The 16,056-nt window shown below is 32.1% G+C and overlaps 1 pseudogene; it reads right to left on the bottom strand.

Moving 5' to 3' along the window:
• Positions 1–5,209: 5,209 nt before the first annotated feature.
• LOC120271855 lies at positions 5,210–10,737 on the bottom strand (annotated as a pseudogene).
• Between the last annotated feature and the right edge of the window lie 5,319 nt (positions 10,738–16,056).

Genomic DNA, 16,056 nt, shown 5'->3' with positions numbered 1-16,056 from the left:
CATAAGAACCTGGCTTCTGTGGAGATAAGGTGAGTGTAACAGTATTTCTGCCTGGTTTCAAGACGGGCATCCAGACATTTTATAGCCTACAAAAATGAACTTAAGTCATGAACCTATAAATTTAGCTCTCATTTTGTGAACACAACCATAAATAAAATATGAGCAAAACCAAATTAGTATCACTTGTTTCTAAAAATGCCACCTTTGGACAGGGGCAAACTTTCTCATTGTGTGAATGACCACCATCTATGAAAATAGTTCATAGATCCAATTAAAATAGAAATTACAACAACAAAAATCGACATTTTCACACCTTACATATCATAAAAAACCTATTCAATTCTCAATCATGTTAAAAAAAAAAAAACACAACTCCATATATTTCCAACAAATCAAACAACCGATTTTCCCACAGTCAATCTGCTCATTGAAAAGGCATAAAAAAACAAAAACAAACAATCAACCTCACTGATGAAATCTCTCGGAGCAAAAGAAACGACAGAAGGATGAACACTTAAAACTGAACGAAATGCTTCAATAACAACCAACCTCACTAGAGAAAGTGAAATCCAATCACAACGCTATCACAGATGCCTTAAGAACACTTACTAGGGTTTCGACCAGGTATCGACCAGGTACGAACTCCATTTCTCCGATCAAACAGAGACAGAGAGAACAATTATTATGGTTTCGAGCATAAGCGAAGAGCTTTGTGGGGGCAGGAATGGAAGGGATAGTATGGTTGCGTCTAGCCGAAGATTCTAAAAATTTGCAAGGCAGAGAGTTTATCGGGATTATGGAAAAATGGTGATCGAATTTCAACCGTTGGTTCATCATGATTTATATATAACATACACAGATATTTATCAACATGGTTCATCATGTCATGGATGTGGCTTCTACCATTCCATAATTTCCATTTGAAGGTTAGGGTTATCTATTAACTGGTGGAGTTAAATCAGGCCTTTCTTATAGTCTTCTTGGCATGCTTAGACTTCAGGCAATGAATTGTAAAAGCCGATGACCTTCACAATGTCACCCAGGTATAGCCCTCTGCAAGTAACCCTCGGGGTTAGACATAGCCTACGATTCAGTAGATTCACGGTTTCGAATCATGCTGTTTTCGGTTCAAAAATTTTTAAAAGGCAAGATTCTTGAGTGGGGTCGGTTTTAGTTCGAGCACTGCTCGATCTTTGGCGATTCGATTCAGCGATTCTAGTTTGACGATTCAAATTGTTCAGGTTTTTTTCGTTAAACTAAATAATTCAATATTTTAAATTAAATGAACACAAAAATAGAAGAATTACTTTAATACAATATTTTATTAAAAAATAAAAGTATTAATAATTCAAAACAATATTTTGCAATAAAAGTACGAAAAAATAAAAAAAATGAGATTAATCTCTATTAAAGGCTCTTTTTAACTTTTTAAGTATTCCTCATTAATTAAATTGTTTTAATAAATTCATATTTAATTTATTACTAATAATTTGTAGTATAATTAATTAATTATAAACTTATCTTCTTGCATGAGTGATGAAAGTTTGGTATAGATGCAGATACGATATAAAAGTCGAGATATAGATGAATCAAACCTAGTCAATAATCAATTTAGTTAATATCTTTAATTATTTATTTAAAAATATCTTTTAAACATGTAATTACTTAATTAATTAATAATTAATGATATTAACAAAATAAAAAAACCTAATCATTCATGACATTATTTATGTTATATATATTATATATATATATATATATATATATATATATATATATATATATATATATATATATGATATTTTGATTTAACTTGAATCGGAGGTTGAGCCGGCGGTTCAACCCAAGCAAAGCTGGAGGTTAAACCACGGGTTCAACACTGGGTTGAATCGCAGTTGGAGCTACGGGTTCCACGATTTTTCAAATTTTTGAAAGCCGGAATCAACCCTTAAGGTTGCGATTAGGTTTTTGACTGCTCGATTGCACGTTTTTGGTTAGAAATGCACACCTACTGGGGGTGACAACCATAAATCCGAGTTAGTAACTCAAAATCGGAGTTACAACAAAGAAAGTTGGTACTAGCAACCCCGATGCCGCAGTGACAACCATATAATGGTATGGATTTCTGAAGGTTCTTTTTTATTATTCATATTTTTTTGGCAGCTATTATTTCTATGGAAAGCCAATGTTTTGAGAATGATGTTGATTTTGATCAGTTTTGGTATTTGATGTCTTCATTTCTTAGACTTGCAAATGCTAACATAATTAAGATAATTTATTTTCGAGATTAAATTTTTTAACACATTAATTTTTTTTTAAAAAAAAATCTAAGGTTAATTACCGCGATGCTCGGGTTAAAAAAAATATTAAAAAATTAAAAAAATAAAAAATCTTGGAAGTGGGATTTATAACCCCGAGATCAAGGTTATTAACCACGGGGTTAGTAACTTCATAATTTAATATTATTCACATAATTTTATTATTTTAAATATTTATTTTGAAATATAAATTTAGAATATATTAGTTAATTATTTTATTAATTATTTTTAAGATTTAATTAAATACATATGTTCTAATAAAATATATAATGTAAATAATTAAAAAGATAAATAGAATGATGATGGGTCATATTTTATTATATAATTATTATTGAAGATTGTTTAGTAAATATTACTTCTTCGCTTTATGCTAATTAACAAATGACCATCATAATTATTACTAATTATTTAATACTCTATTTAAAAATTAAATTGTAAATCACCATAATTAAGATAATTCTATTTTGGGATAAAGTTATAATCATCACATTATATGAAAAAACATATAGAAAATTTAAATTTTTTTTAAAAAAAAATCTAAAGGGAGGTTAATAACCCAATGCTGGGGTTAATTACTCAATGCTCATAAGAATTTTATCTTTAAATATATAAAACATATTTTAAAAAAATAAAAAATAACTAACTCATTATCACTAAAAGAAATTTATATATATATATATATATATATATATATATATATATATATAACCATAACTCCGTGCCCAGGGTTACAAGTTAGAAGGTAACCCTAACCCCGGATTTGAGGTTACATGCTGGGCATCTAAGCCATGCAACCCCGATGCCGGATTTACAACCCATTCTAACATAATTAATTTATTTAAATATTTATCTAGTGAGATTCTATTTTTAAATATCTATTAAAAAATCATATTTATCACACTATGCAAATTTTATCTTTAAATTTTTTAAAATATATTGATAATTTTTAAAAATAATTTTAATTATTTTAAGAGGATTATAATCACTTGGTCATTATATTTTTTAGATTTTTGAAAACTAGCCACTCATTAACACTCAATGAGATGAGGGAAAGTTGCTCAACAATGAGCATCTGTAATCCTTAGACTGATTCTAAAAATTTGATATCCAGCTGACATCTTATCAACTCATTAAACTCTTTACATGCGTATTACATTATCTCATTCTCACTAGTTATACTCACTTATACTCAGTAAAATGGGAACCACGATCAGTCCCATCATCCCTAAAACTATCTCTCATAATAGATATATTATAAAAACAAGACCCACAATTATTTCATTAAATTTTTTTAATTATTAACATTATATATTTTATATTTTTATTAAAGCATTATTTATTTAATAAAATCATAAATATAATTAATAAAAATAATTAAATAATCTATTTTAAAAAGTAAAAGATAAATTACAGCGAAGCTATGATGTGAATTAAAAATTTAAAATAATTTAAATATTTTACACTGTAAAATTGAAGTGAATATTTAAAGATGTTGGTTGTATTTGGTTGATTCTAGTGTATGGTTTTATTTATTTTAATAAAAGTGGTTTATCCACTTAAAAAAAATTTAAAGTTGCTGTCACACAAATGAAATTTGTCCTCGTCGCTCTGTCCTTCAATCATGTGTCATGGAATCAATTGTTGAACAAGCGGATAAAAGGAACTAAGTGAAACGCGACAAAAGTCCAAGTTTAATAATGCATTATGTCAATCTACAGTCTGGTCGTAATGACAAAACCTCTCATCCTAGTATGGGAATAATACCAAAACTAAAGATTGTGCGTCCACTGCAGTCTTGTCACAAGATGTCGGTGTCATTCGCTTGGGCGGAAGAGCAATGACTGCAAATATACAAAACGATTGTGCATCATTCGACTGCGAGATAAGTCTTTCTAACATAATTATTTATTTAAATATTTATTATGTGAGGTTTTATTTTTTAATTTTTTTATCTTTAAATATTTAAACATATTTAAAAATAAAAAAAAACCTATTATCACTAAAAAAATATTTTTTTTATAGTTATATCCCTAACCCCGGGCGACAGGGTTACAACAAAGGATGTAACCCTACCTCTAACAGGGGTTTTTTTTAAAAAAAAAAATTCGTAAAAAATAAAAGAATAATAGAATTTTTTTGGTACAAAATTCAGTGTTATGTATAAAATCTGAAATAAAGAATCTTGATGATATTTTTCTAGTGAGATTTTATCTTTTAAAACTTTAAAACATATTTATCTAGACTTGAAGCAGGAAGTTGACGGCTATAGTTTCTCTCAAGGTTATTAAGAGCAGGGAGACAAGGTTGCCAATTATCTTGGGTTTCTGGAATTTACGTTTTTTAGTATTTTTTGCATTCAATTACTTGTTGTTTCTGTGAGATTGTTCTCATCTGTCAAACTTGTTAAATTCTGCATTTCTTTTCCTAAATGTCATGGATTTCGATCATTGTGGTTTATGAATGATGATAGGTAATACTTGTACTGATTGTTAATGTTTCCATAGAGGAAGATCTCGGAATTTTACTGAATATCATATCTAATTTGATAACTGCTTTTGGTGATTTTCCAAAGTATTTCAGTGAGCTGAATTATTAAGTGATTACTTGATGAGTATTGATTGAGTACGTTTGAATGAAGTATTTCTTAAGTATAACAAATTGAATTCAGTAAATCTTTCCCTAGCTTGCACATAACATATTGAGTCCAACCTTTGCTGATGGATCATACATGAGATTGCAGATTCCACCTAAGGGAAGCATATCATGTTGGAAATAATTAGTTAGTGAATTCATCTTAAGTTCTAAACTTAGCACAAAATAAATAAGGACATACTTAAATTTTTTTATCAAAGAGGATAAAAATTTAGTCTCAAAATAAAAAAATACCGAACATAAAAAGTAAAACTACAACACAGGTTGTGCTTGGGATCATCCTTCTATCCTTCTAGACCTATTTCTCAAAATACAAACCTTATAGACTAATAATGTCAAAACCACCACAGATTTTCCAAGTATTCCACGTGTTATCACTTTACACCAACCGCAAGTTCTAAATATTCCACGCATTCTCCAACAAAGGGCCTTGTCTCCAACATCCTTATTAAGTGTTGTCCATCAGCATTTGCCAAGATCTTGATGCCATTTTCATTTGTGGTGACCGCAAGCAATGAACCCTCTTTATTGAATCTTAGTCGAGGGCTTGCCTACAAATCAAAAGACAAGGAGATTTCATTGTTTAAGGACTTTGAATAACATGAAGAAAGACAAGCTCAAACGGCATGACTTTACTAACAGTCAAACCAGCATCTGCATCTATAGTCAACAATATATTGGTATTGTCCATATCCCAAAACTTGATCATGAATTCATCTCCAGCAGCTAAGAAGCGATTCCTCGTTGTATCAAATTGTACGAAACCGAAAGAATGTTTCTTTAAGCCATAATAAGTCCTTTTAATGGATCCTTCAGTCTCATTCCACTCAACCAAATGCGACTCACCATCCTTACTAGTTCCACAAGAAAAAAGCCTGCATGATGGTATACAAAATGAAAAACAAACATGTGAACAAATAGTCAACTCTTGCAAATTTGTAATTCAAAGATCAACAAAAACAATTGCATTACTAAGAACTGGGTTCCAAGTTTATAAACAATTGTTATCAAAATTCACACAGAACCTCACCTTGATCCATCTGCACTATATGCCATGGTAGTACACCAGTGCCCAGGAGCATCGTAGTCAACTCTAGACCCCATACAATCATAGAGCCATGCTTTGATTCTTCCATCGATGGCTGTGGAGAAAATGAACTGCGTACAAAACCAAAGTGAGTGACATCAAGAAAAGATTGCAATCGTTTGAACTCAACAGGCCTCCTTAATCTAACGTTAAACAACTGCCTACAACCAACGGAGAAGTGTTCAAAACAAATTAACAAATTAGACTAACATGCACTAATATAAAAAAACAGTTAAAATTCAAGCTAATGAAAACATCTTCAGAGTCTAAAGACAACCTGAATATTCTCCTTGTAGTGAGGGCATACAAAATATACAGGAGCTTCATGACCTTCAAATATACACAGCTGTTGTCTTATTGTGGCATCCCCCACCTATATATCACATGCAATTGGTATCAAAGATAACAAACGTACCCATTCAATAAAATCCTTCACATAAAGATGAGTATCAACAAAACTAACCTTAATAGTTTTATCATCACCACAGGTGATTATACATAAAACCTTGTTGGGATGTGAAAAGGCAATGTCATTAATGTTGTGTATGGCAGAATGAACTCGCTCTGATAGCCCACAAGTGGTATTAGAGCGAGTTTTTTTGTTGGCAGGATGAACTCTGTTACAAAATTCGATGTGGAAAGGTTCAATGGAACTGGGAATTTTGGATTGTGGCAGCAGAGGGTAAAGGATTTGCTAGTACAGCAAGGGATGTTGAAAGCATTGGAAGAGACAAAGCCTCAAGATTTGGAAGACCAAGTTTGGTTGGATTTACAAACAAAAGCGGCGGCACTTATTCGGTTGTGTTTGGCGGATGATGTTATGTATCACGTCATGGATCTCTCGTCTTCGGTGGAGGTCTGAAGGAAATTGGAGGGTCGATATATGTCGAAATCTCTGACAAATAAGTTGTATCTGAAGTAGAAACTGTATGGCCTGAAGATGCAGGAAGGTGCAGATCTGGTACAACATATCAATTTCTTCAATCACACCGTCAGTGATTTGCAGAGAATTGAGGTCGTAATTGAAGATGAAGACAAAGCTATGATTTTGCTGTGTTCTTTACCGCCTTCATATGAGCATCTAGTGACTACACTCACATGGGGGAAAGATACGCTCAAAGTAGATGAGATCACTCACGCGTTGTTAGCCCACAATCAGTGGAAGCAAAAATAATGCTCGAAGGTTCTCAAAGCGGAAGTGTTGTATGTGAAAGGCAACCGGGAAAGCGGGAGAAGGCGGGGGAAAGATGGTTTCAGCAAAAGGAATCCCAGAGTTAGAAGATCTATTCAATGTTATAAGAGCCAATAGATGGGACATATTAGGAAAGACTGTCCAAACAGGAAGCAACAGATTGATGAAAGGAACAATAATTCATCACAGTTTGCTAATGTGATCCAACGCGGTGATTCAGATTGTAGTTATGGGGATCTGCTTTCAGTTTCATCATGTAAACCTCAGATTCATGGATTTTGGATACGGGATGCTCGTTTCACATGACATGGAACAAGGACTGGTTTGATTCATACAAATCGAGGGATTTTTGGTTTTTGTCTACATGGGCAATGATAAAAGCTTGTAGCTATTCTTTCGAAAAAGGGCAGATCAAGATTCGGATGCATAATGGTGTTGTTCGGACTTTGTGTGATGTTCGACATGTTCCGAATTAAAGAAGAATCGATTTCTTTGGGTACTTTTGCATGGAAAGCGGTTTTGGCTATAAAACCGAAAAAGGATTGCATTGCGGTGAGTAAGGATGGTTTGATAGTGATGAAAGGAGAAAGGAGTGCTAGGAATATCTACACAGCGATGGGAAATACGGGTTGTAGGTGGAGTTGTTGTTGCGATTACAAAAATCGGATCAAAGGCAATCACTACAGGGAAGTTCAAGCATTGCTTGGACTTGATCAATGTCTCTAATGCTAAAGAGACATGGCACTCAACCTATTTGGAAGATAAGAAGCTCCCTGGTTTATATCTTCATGGGTATATTCGCCAAGGTGGAGATTGTTGTGTATGACTCATATACACAAGTAAACTAGCAGATGTGGGAACGGGTGGAGTGGGCGTGATAACATCCGTCATATTGTGGGAGCATCGGTTTGATAGGTTGAGTCGGGGAAACGCCCTGATAGAATACTAAGGGTAATTTGTATCTTGTTAGGGATTATGATTTGATAATCTTGTAATTTGTATCCGGATAGGTTTAGAATCTGGATATGTTTAGGATCCGAGATAGGGTTAGGATCCAAATAGGTTTGTATTTGGATAAATTTAGGTTTTTACTTATAAATATTTGTAACCCTAGTCTTTTGACTCAACCGTGAGGAGAGACAAGTGAATAAGAGGATTACGGCTGCTCCACCCCCGAGGACGTAGACACATTGCCGAACCTCGTAAATCTTGTGTGCTTTTATTGTCTCATTGCTCTCTTGATTTATGATTTCAAAAATTAATATGCATCAGACCTCCATTTGCTGCCTTAATTCTCCATTAGATAGAAAAGCATATATATGGACAATATGTTGTGAAAATGCAACACCTAGCAAAAAAAAACAAATAGTAGATCTTAGCATAGGCAAAAGAAATCACAGTACCATAAACAAAAATCAATTGCGATGACGAGAAGCCTGCAAAGGATAACTACATCAAATAAATATGTTGTGCTATTAGCTTTACCAAGGATAGATCCATCAGGACTCCATATACATCGATTGACATATACTGTGGCATCATTCACTAGCGTTGCCTGGAAATTTATCAAACCAGCCAATTAGAGGGGAATTAAGAATTATTAGAAATACAGGACATGATCATGAACATGGTATTCCATTATAGAAATAATCGAGTTCAGTTTGGTAAACACGCCTGTAAGGTCCTTGAACAAGCCGTTATGTCCCAAACCTTGAATGTCCTGTTTGTTATCTTCTTACGAGATCCAACTTCCCATATTCCGATGTCACCAACAATTGTTCCAACTAGATGTTATCAAAATACAAAATGCCAATAGAAGAAGAAAATCAGTAACCATATAGCACATTAGAGCATGGTTAACTCAAAATTGAAACAACAATATTTTCATGAGACCCAGTGCCAAACAGCTACCTAGAAGTATTGTCTGTTGAATGGGATGAGAGTCCAAGCTTGTAACACTAGAGCCCTGGTAAAGTGTCCGTACAACAATTCTAGGAAGATCATCTTGTGAATAAATATTAGTTGGGTGAGACGGACCAGAGAGAATAACCTAGAAAATCAACCCAATTACTTAGTCTTCTAGGGAAAGTTTGTATGGAAATTCAACATAAAAACCAGTGCATGAAAAGAAGAAGTCACTGCATATTCTGGAAGATGTCTTTTGTACTCCAATACCACATCAGAAAATCCAGTGCGCGTTTTCTTCATTAAGCAAAGACTTTGAGATCCTTGACAAGTATCTCAACAGCCTTAGCTCGATCATGCCTGCAAGGTAACATGATCTATTAATCATACACCTTAAACAACCTACAAGTCAATCATTAAGTAGTCCACCACAAGCATAACAACTCACCTATCCAATGCTTATAGATATTTCTGCTTCCTTATCTCAAAGAATATCTTCATAGAGTATCGATTGTCTTCAACCTCTGTGAACCCACAGAGACACTTTTCAACCTCCTCCCACTCCCCCGCAAAACCTGATCCTCAAAATGCTTCATATTAAAGTAGAAGCCTGACTCTTGTTCCAACCTAAAATTCATTCATTTGGACACCAACATAATTGGAAAAAAAAAACAGACCAATGAACACATACCAGTAAAGTGTTCAGTCTGATTGAAGCAATGCAATATATGAGATTTTAGAGGATGTTTTTAATAAAACAGTTGTTTGTATATGAATCAGGTTTCCAACATAAAGCCCCCATTTTTTTAGGCATTGCAAAAAAATTCACTCACTTGTGAACAGTATTTTTGAACTTCTCTTCATCCAAGAATTGCAGAATTAGGAAAACAAGCTCCCTGCTCAAGGAAGACATGGTACCGGGATTCCCTAAACACTCCCGTTCAAATGTTGGTTGTAGCTTGAAGTGCGCAATGAAACAAATGGAACAAGTTAGCCCACCAATTCATGCCAAAAAACAGATTTTTGGTGATTGGGCCAGAGAAATGAACCGACCTTCCTTTATACCTAAAAAAACAGATCTTCAGCATCTCAAGGCAATGAAATCACTAAATTCGACAAATAAGCTCCAAGATCTGAACTCATTAAAAATGAAACTTTACCCTAAATATAAAAACCAGCTTTAAAATTCTCAAGTTTCCCGAAGAAGTTTGCAAGCGGGTTCTAAGAACCTGGATTTGCTGAGAACAGCGGCGAAGCCGGTGAAAAGGACGAGAAGGGCCATGGTCGAGTACAGGGCACGGGAAAAGGATGTGAAGGGCCATGATCCGCTGAGAACCTGGATCCACTGCTGTTAGTCTTTATTCTGCCTTCTCTCTTTGTCTTTCTCTCTCACTTCTATGTCAGCCATACTAGTATCAGCTGGTAAGGGAAGGGAAGGAAGCAGGATCACAAAACCAGAAAAAGGTAAAATAAATAAAGGTAGAAACATTACTGTGCAGATGAGCAGAGGGGAGATGATCGTGGAGCAACGTACACATGTGAAACATGCCAAAAGATCTACACTTCGGAGGTTTGCATTATCACTTTAGTAAAATAGAAATCTTTCATGAGGTTTGTTTGTGGAAGCTACTTACTAGGTCTGTTTTTGTTTGTAATGTGAATAATCATATCAATTAATGCATAAGCAAGCTTGTTTCATTGTGTTCATTGCATGACTTTAGTCTGATGTGTTGCCTTCGTTCTTTGCAGTTGCCCCTGTTTACTATGCCCATCTCGCAGCAACGCAGATGGGTCAGTTTATGGAGTTCGATGAAATGTCAGACGTCTTCAAGCCATGGTGGTGCCTCAGCTGCAGGTGATGTCGTGGTACCGGAACTGCCCCGGCTGCATGAAAAACTCAGCAGTTCCCTGTTTTTCTGCTGAATCCTGGTTAATATTTATAAATAAAAAAAACCTATTTTATTTGTTGAATTTTTTTATTGTTGTTGTTTTTTTTTTAAATTTTTAGTAATTTATAATGTATTATTTTTTTATATTTATATATAATTAAAATTACAAAAATATATATTATATTTATGACCAAGACAACCCGGTTCGAACCTGGTTTGACCATTGACCCATAACCTGGTTTAAGGCAGTGAACCGTTTGAAGAGGAAAAGAGTAGCGTAGGTATGATGCCTGAAAAAAAAATACATGCTGGTAAAATTATTTAACTTGTTCTTACAGAGAAAAACTAATATCTTGGTAAGAAGAGAAAAGCTAAAATCTTGTAACATGAGTTTATGACACTAGAGGTATGGTATGAATCTAAGGAAAGGAAAGAAGGACAGTGGCAAGAAAGTTGTTCTCTTAAGACTCTCTTGAGTACTAAGTACGGATTTTTAAAATATGAATTCTTAATCTAATTTAGTTTTTACTAGTTTAATCTCTGCAGTAGCTTTAATGGTAAAGTAGTCTTTCTAATTCCACTTTACTTCAGTAAAAATAGCTCTTTTAAATTTAGATTTAAATTCAGTCTTCATTTTAGTTGTTGTTTCAGTTTCTACTATAAATAATTTAGTATGAAAATTAGCTATCATTATAAGTTTTCTTGGGTTTCGCTACGGCAATAATCCATGGAACTAGTAAGGTTATCCTTAGTTTTTATTCCTGTCTTTATTTCAGTTTCTACTATAAATAATTTAGTAAGAAAATTAGATATTATTATAAGTTCCTTTGGGTTTCGCTATGGCAATAATCCATGGAACTAGTATGGTTATCTTTAGATCCAAATTCATTCATTTTAATTTCTGTATTTATAATTTTATAATTATGTCTTTAGTCGAGCTATATAATTATATTAGAAATATTTATCTTTATAAATATGCCAGTATATGTTAGAAGTAGATTTACAAAACTGAATAAATTTATGTTGTCAATTAGATTTATTGTATCAAATCTTAAGAGAAATTAGGGATAGATATGAAGAATATGGCCCCTACACCACGGAACCATTAAATTATAGTTTAGAATGATCTTAGGCTCCCCTCCTATAATATTTCATTGACTTAGGTCGGTAGATTAAGACTAGTAAGTCATTTAGTCTTAAAATTGGTATCAGAGCCTGTAGTTATGTTATTTCCCTTAGATATAATTAATAGTAATCCTCCTTGATTTGTAGAGCCTTATTTAAAATTAGTTATAAAATATTTAACTAGAATAAATGTTAAAATAGAAGATCAAATTAGATACAGGTTTGCACTTTGGTTATTAACTGTAGAAGATTATTTAGAATTAAAATTTAGATATTTAAATGAATCTGAAGAATCTATTCTAGTAATTAAATATACAACAGATAGAAGAGGTTATATTAGTAGGCATATTATGTGGATTAAAAGAAAATTTTATTTTCTTGAAGAACATAGCACTAGGATGGAAACATTAGATATGATGAAAAATAATTTAATTTCTGAATACAGTAGTATCAGTAGTAGCTTTTGTTGAAAATGTAGTTTCTTCTAAATAGTCCAATAGAAATGGTAGACTTATTTTTGGAACCTCTTAGGAAATTTATTGGTGGAATTGTAAAATTGGAAGATCAAATCAAAGGTAGGAAAGCAATATAGTTAATAGAAATTAAAGGATATCTAAGGGCTAAAGCAGAATTAGAATTAAGATCAGAAAGCTTTGTAGAACAAAGAAAAGTAAAAATAGTAAATAATGATATTAAAATACATATAATTTATGTTAAGTGGAAGGAAGATAATCCGGAAACATATTAGAGTAATCTTAGAACTCTATTTTTATGGAAAGAGAGATTAATTCGCAAATATGAGAGCATTGAAGTTTGTTATGCTTGATGGAAGTTGACATAGAATACCTAGATTTATCTTTACCTAAGGATTAGAAGAAGAAAGTTAGTATAATTAAAGAATTTAGTTTAAGTTGTTATTTTGACAGGAAATTTAACCATGTAGTCCATAGTGAGAACTCTCAGTTAAATAGCATCGTAGACATGTTAATATCTTTAGGGATTGGTTTAGAAAAATTCGATGGACAAATGCATAGGATAGATACCCATATTCATAGTAGTATAATTTCTAGAAACAAAATATTCGGAGACTTAGTAAATAATATAGATTATATTAGGCAACAAAATAATGAATTAATAGGAAAACTAGGACAAAATAATTCCCAAAGCATTTCAATTTTATCAGATGATGTTAGAAAATTACATAGCAAATATAATAAAATTAGGAAGACGTTGGAAGAGCTTAAACACTTAATCTTTACATAATGAGTAGTGGAATAAATTATTATTATAAAGTATTAGAAGAAACAAAAAAGTACCAGGTGACAGGTTGTAAAGGATATAGTGATTATTCAGCGTCGAGAATAGTAGACCAAGAGTTAATTAAGCAGAACAATACCATGATAAATTTATTAGTACAAATCATTGATAAAATAGAGCAATTAGAACATAGGCTTAAGTTAATAGAAGAAGAACAAGAAAATAGTGCAAATATAGACTCTTTAATTACTCAGATTAATAATTTAAAATTAGGAGATAGCCATAGTAACAATATTAGGAAAAAAGAAAATGGTAGCATCTTATTTGGAAGGAAATGAATATTACACCTTTTTAGTGGAAGTAGTGTAACTTTAGGAAGCACATCTAGAAATATAACTAGGGAAGATAGTCATGTAAGTAGGCCTTCATTCTTAAGTAAGATTTTAAAAAATAAAAATAGGTTAAATGTAACTCTAGAAGAAGTAGTTGATGTAGAAAGAGATTTAGAAATTTGCCATAATCATCAAATAGAACTTTTAAATCCTAAAATATTGTATCGAACATGTAATCTTAGTTTTAATTCTCAATTGATTAGGATAAATAGAGAAGAAGAGATTTTGGAAACTACTGAAGAAGTAAGAATTCCTTGGGTAAGTTTAGAAAGTATAAGAAAAATTAAAGAGTCAGGTAAAAAATTAGTTCATTTAGGTTTGATAGTTGTAGGAATTAGAGGGTTTATTAGGAAAGAAATACAAGGTAAGGTTTTGATAACATTAATGGATAAAGGATGGCAGTTTGATGCTAAAAAAGCATTAATAGCAGTAATAGAAGTAGATATGAGTTGTAATTCAGGTTTATTTTATTGTAGTCCAGATTTCTCAATTAGTGTAAGAGATTTAGATTTTATAGAAATAGGAATCCAAGCTAGAGGATATGAAAATTTGGTTAAACATAGCAATTTTCTCATAAATATAGGATTTATGGGGAAATTAACTGATACAATTACCACTATATCTAAGTTAGATGTTAATGGCATAGTTACTGCAATCAGTAGTAGAGGTGTTAAGATGATAAAACCAATGATAATTGATTCTTTTGAGTTTAATGGGTTAGAATGGAATCTTAGTCGAGGATTAGAGAAAAAAAGTGGTAGTTCCAGAAACTTCATTAGTTTATAAGGATAGGAATAATAATTATAGCATTAGATTTGGTAATTATAGAGAAGCTTTAGTAGATAATAAAAACTCCAACTTGGAAACAGAATTCAAAAACATAGATGACTAGACTTCCAGAAAAAACAGTAATTGTAGGTAGTGGCATAGAATTATTAGAAGAAGAAGTTTTAAGGTTATAAATAGAATTGATAGAAAAAGGACATATTTTAGAAACAGGTAGCTTAGAGTTTAATGATAGTAAAGAATTAGTTATAGTTTATGGCTCTCCAAAAATCTCAAAATTAGACGTAGCTTATGATCCTCCAGAAATCTTAGAAAATACAGTTACAATCACACCATTTGAATTTATGGAATCCGGAGTAGGAAGTAATAATAATCCAACAGTAGCACAACCCATAGGCAGTAGTAGCAGTACGCTTTTATATGGAACTTCAGTTTCAGCAACTAGTGGACAGCCTAGTAGAATTCCTTACATTAGTTATAACACATAAAATGATGTTAATGATAGGAATAGACCTAGAGGTAAAAGATTAGAGTTAGAAACAATAGATAAAAAGTTATTAATTGATGATGGTAGATTACTTAATTTAACAGCACATGACCCTCAAAATGGGGCAACAATTATAGAGATATGGAGTCAAATGGTTTGTAGGAAATATGATGAGTTAGATTACACTAAAACACAGGTAGAGATGTATAGTTATTTAGAAAAATTCTTAGGAGAAACAACTAGAGCAGTATGGGAATCATATAAAGTAAATTATCCTCAAGATTTTACTAGAGATTTAGAATTAGGAGATAATCCTTATAATTTTGTTAATAAGATTAGGTTATTACTTTTAGGAGATTCACCCAATGCAAATTACGGTAAACAACAGGTAGAAACCATTAGAAAAGTAGAACAGATATAGATTAAAAACTGGTCTTATATTAAACCTTTTTTATTAGATTTCATGTATTATAGCTGTATTGCAAGATGTTTTTATGACAAGACAATAGGAGATAAGTTATTCATGAAATTACCAAATCCCTTAGGAACTTTAATTCATAAGAAATATAAATAGTTGCAAATTTCGCTACAATTAGATAATGTTTCAACTAGGATTAAATTTGTTGTAGAACAATTTGTTGAAAAATGCACAGAGATCTAGATAGCTAAACAATTTGAAGGTAAAGGGGAATATAGTTTTTGTAGAAATATTTATACACCCCAACAATATGATAAAGAATTTAGAAACACCAGTACCTTTAGTCTTAGAAACACCAGCACCTTTCGAACAGGGGGAAACATCATCTTTAGATCAATTAGAATTTTTTATTACTAAAGCAGAATTAGATAACTTAGAATTTGGTAACTTAGCGGACTTTATTCTTTTAGATGAATAGGGATTGCAAGCACGATTGGATTAAGAATAGTGGTAGTAGTGATAAACCTTGTAGTTTTTGTAATTTATAC

Source organism: Dioscorea cayenensis, chromosome 11 (genome assembly GCF_009730915.1).
Source record: "Dioscorea cayenensis subsp. rotundata cultivar TDr96_F1 chromosome 11, TDr96_F1_v2_PseudoChromosome.rev07_lg8_w22 25.fasta, whole genome shotgun sequence".
Classification (NCBI taxonomy): Eukaryota; Viridiplantae; Streptophyta; class Magnoliopsida; order Dioscoreales; family Dioscoreaceae; genus Dioscorea; species Dioscorea cayenensis.
This window is presented reverse-complemented; position numbering and strand designations above follow the sequence as displayed.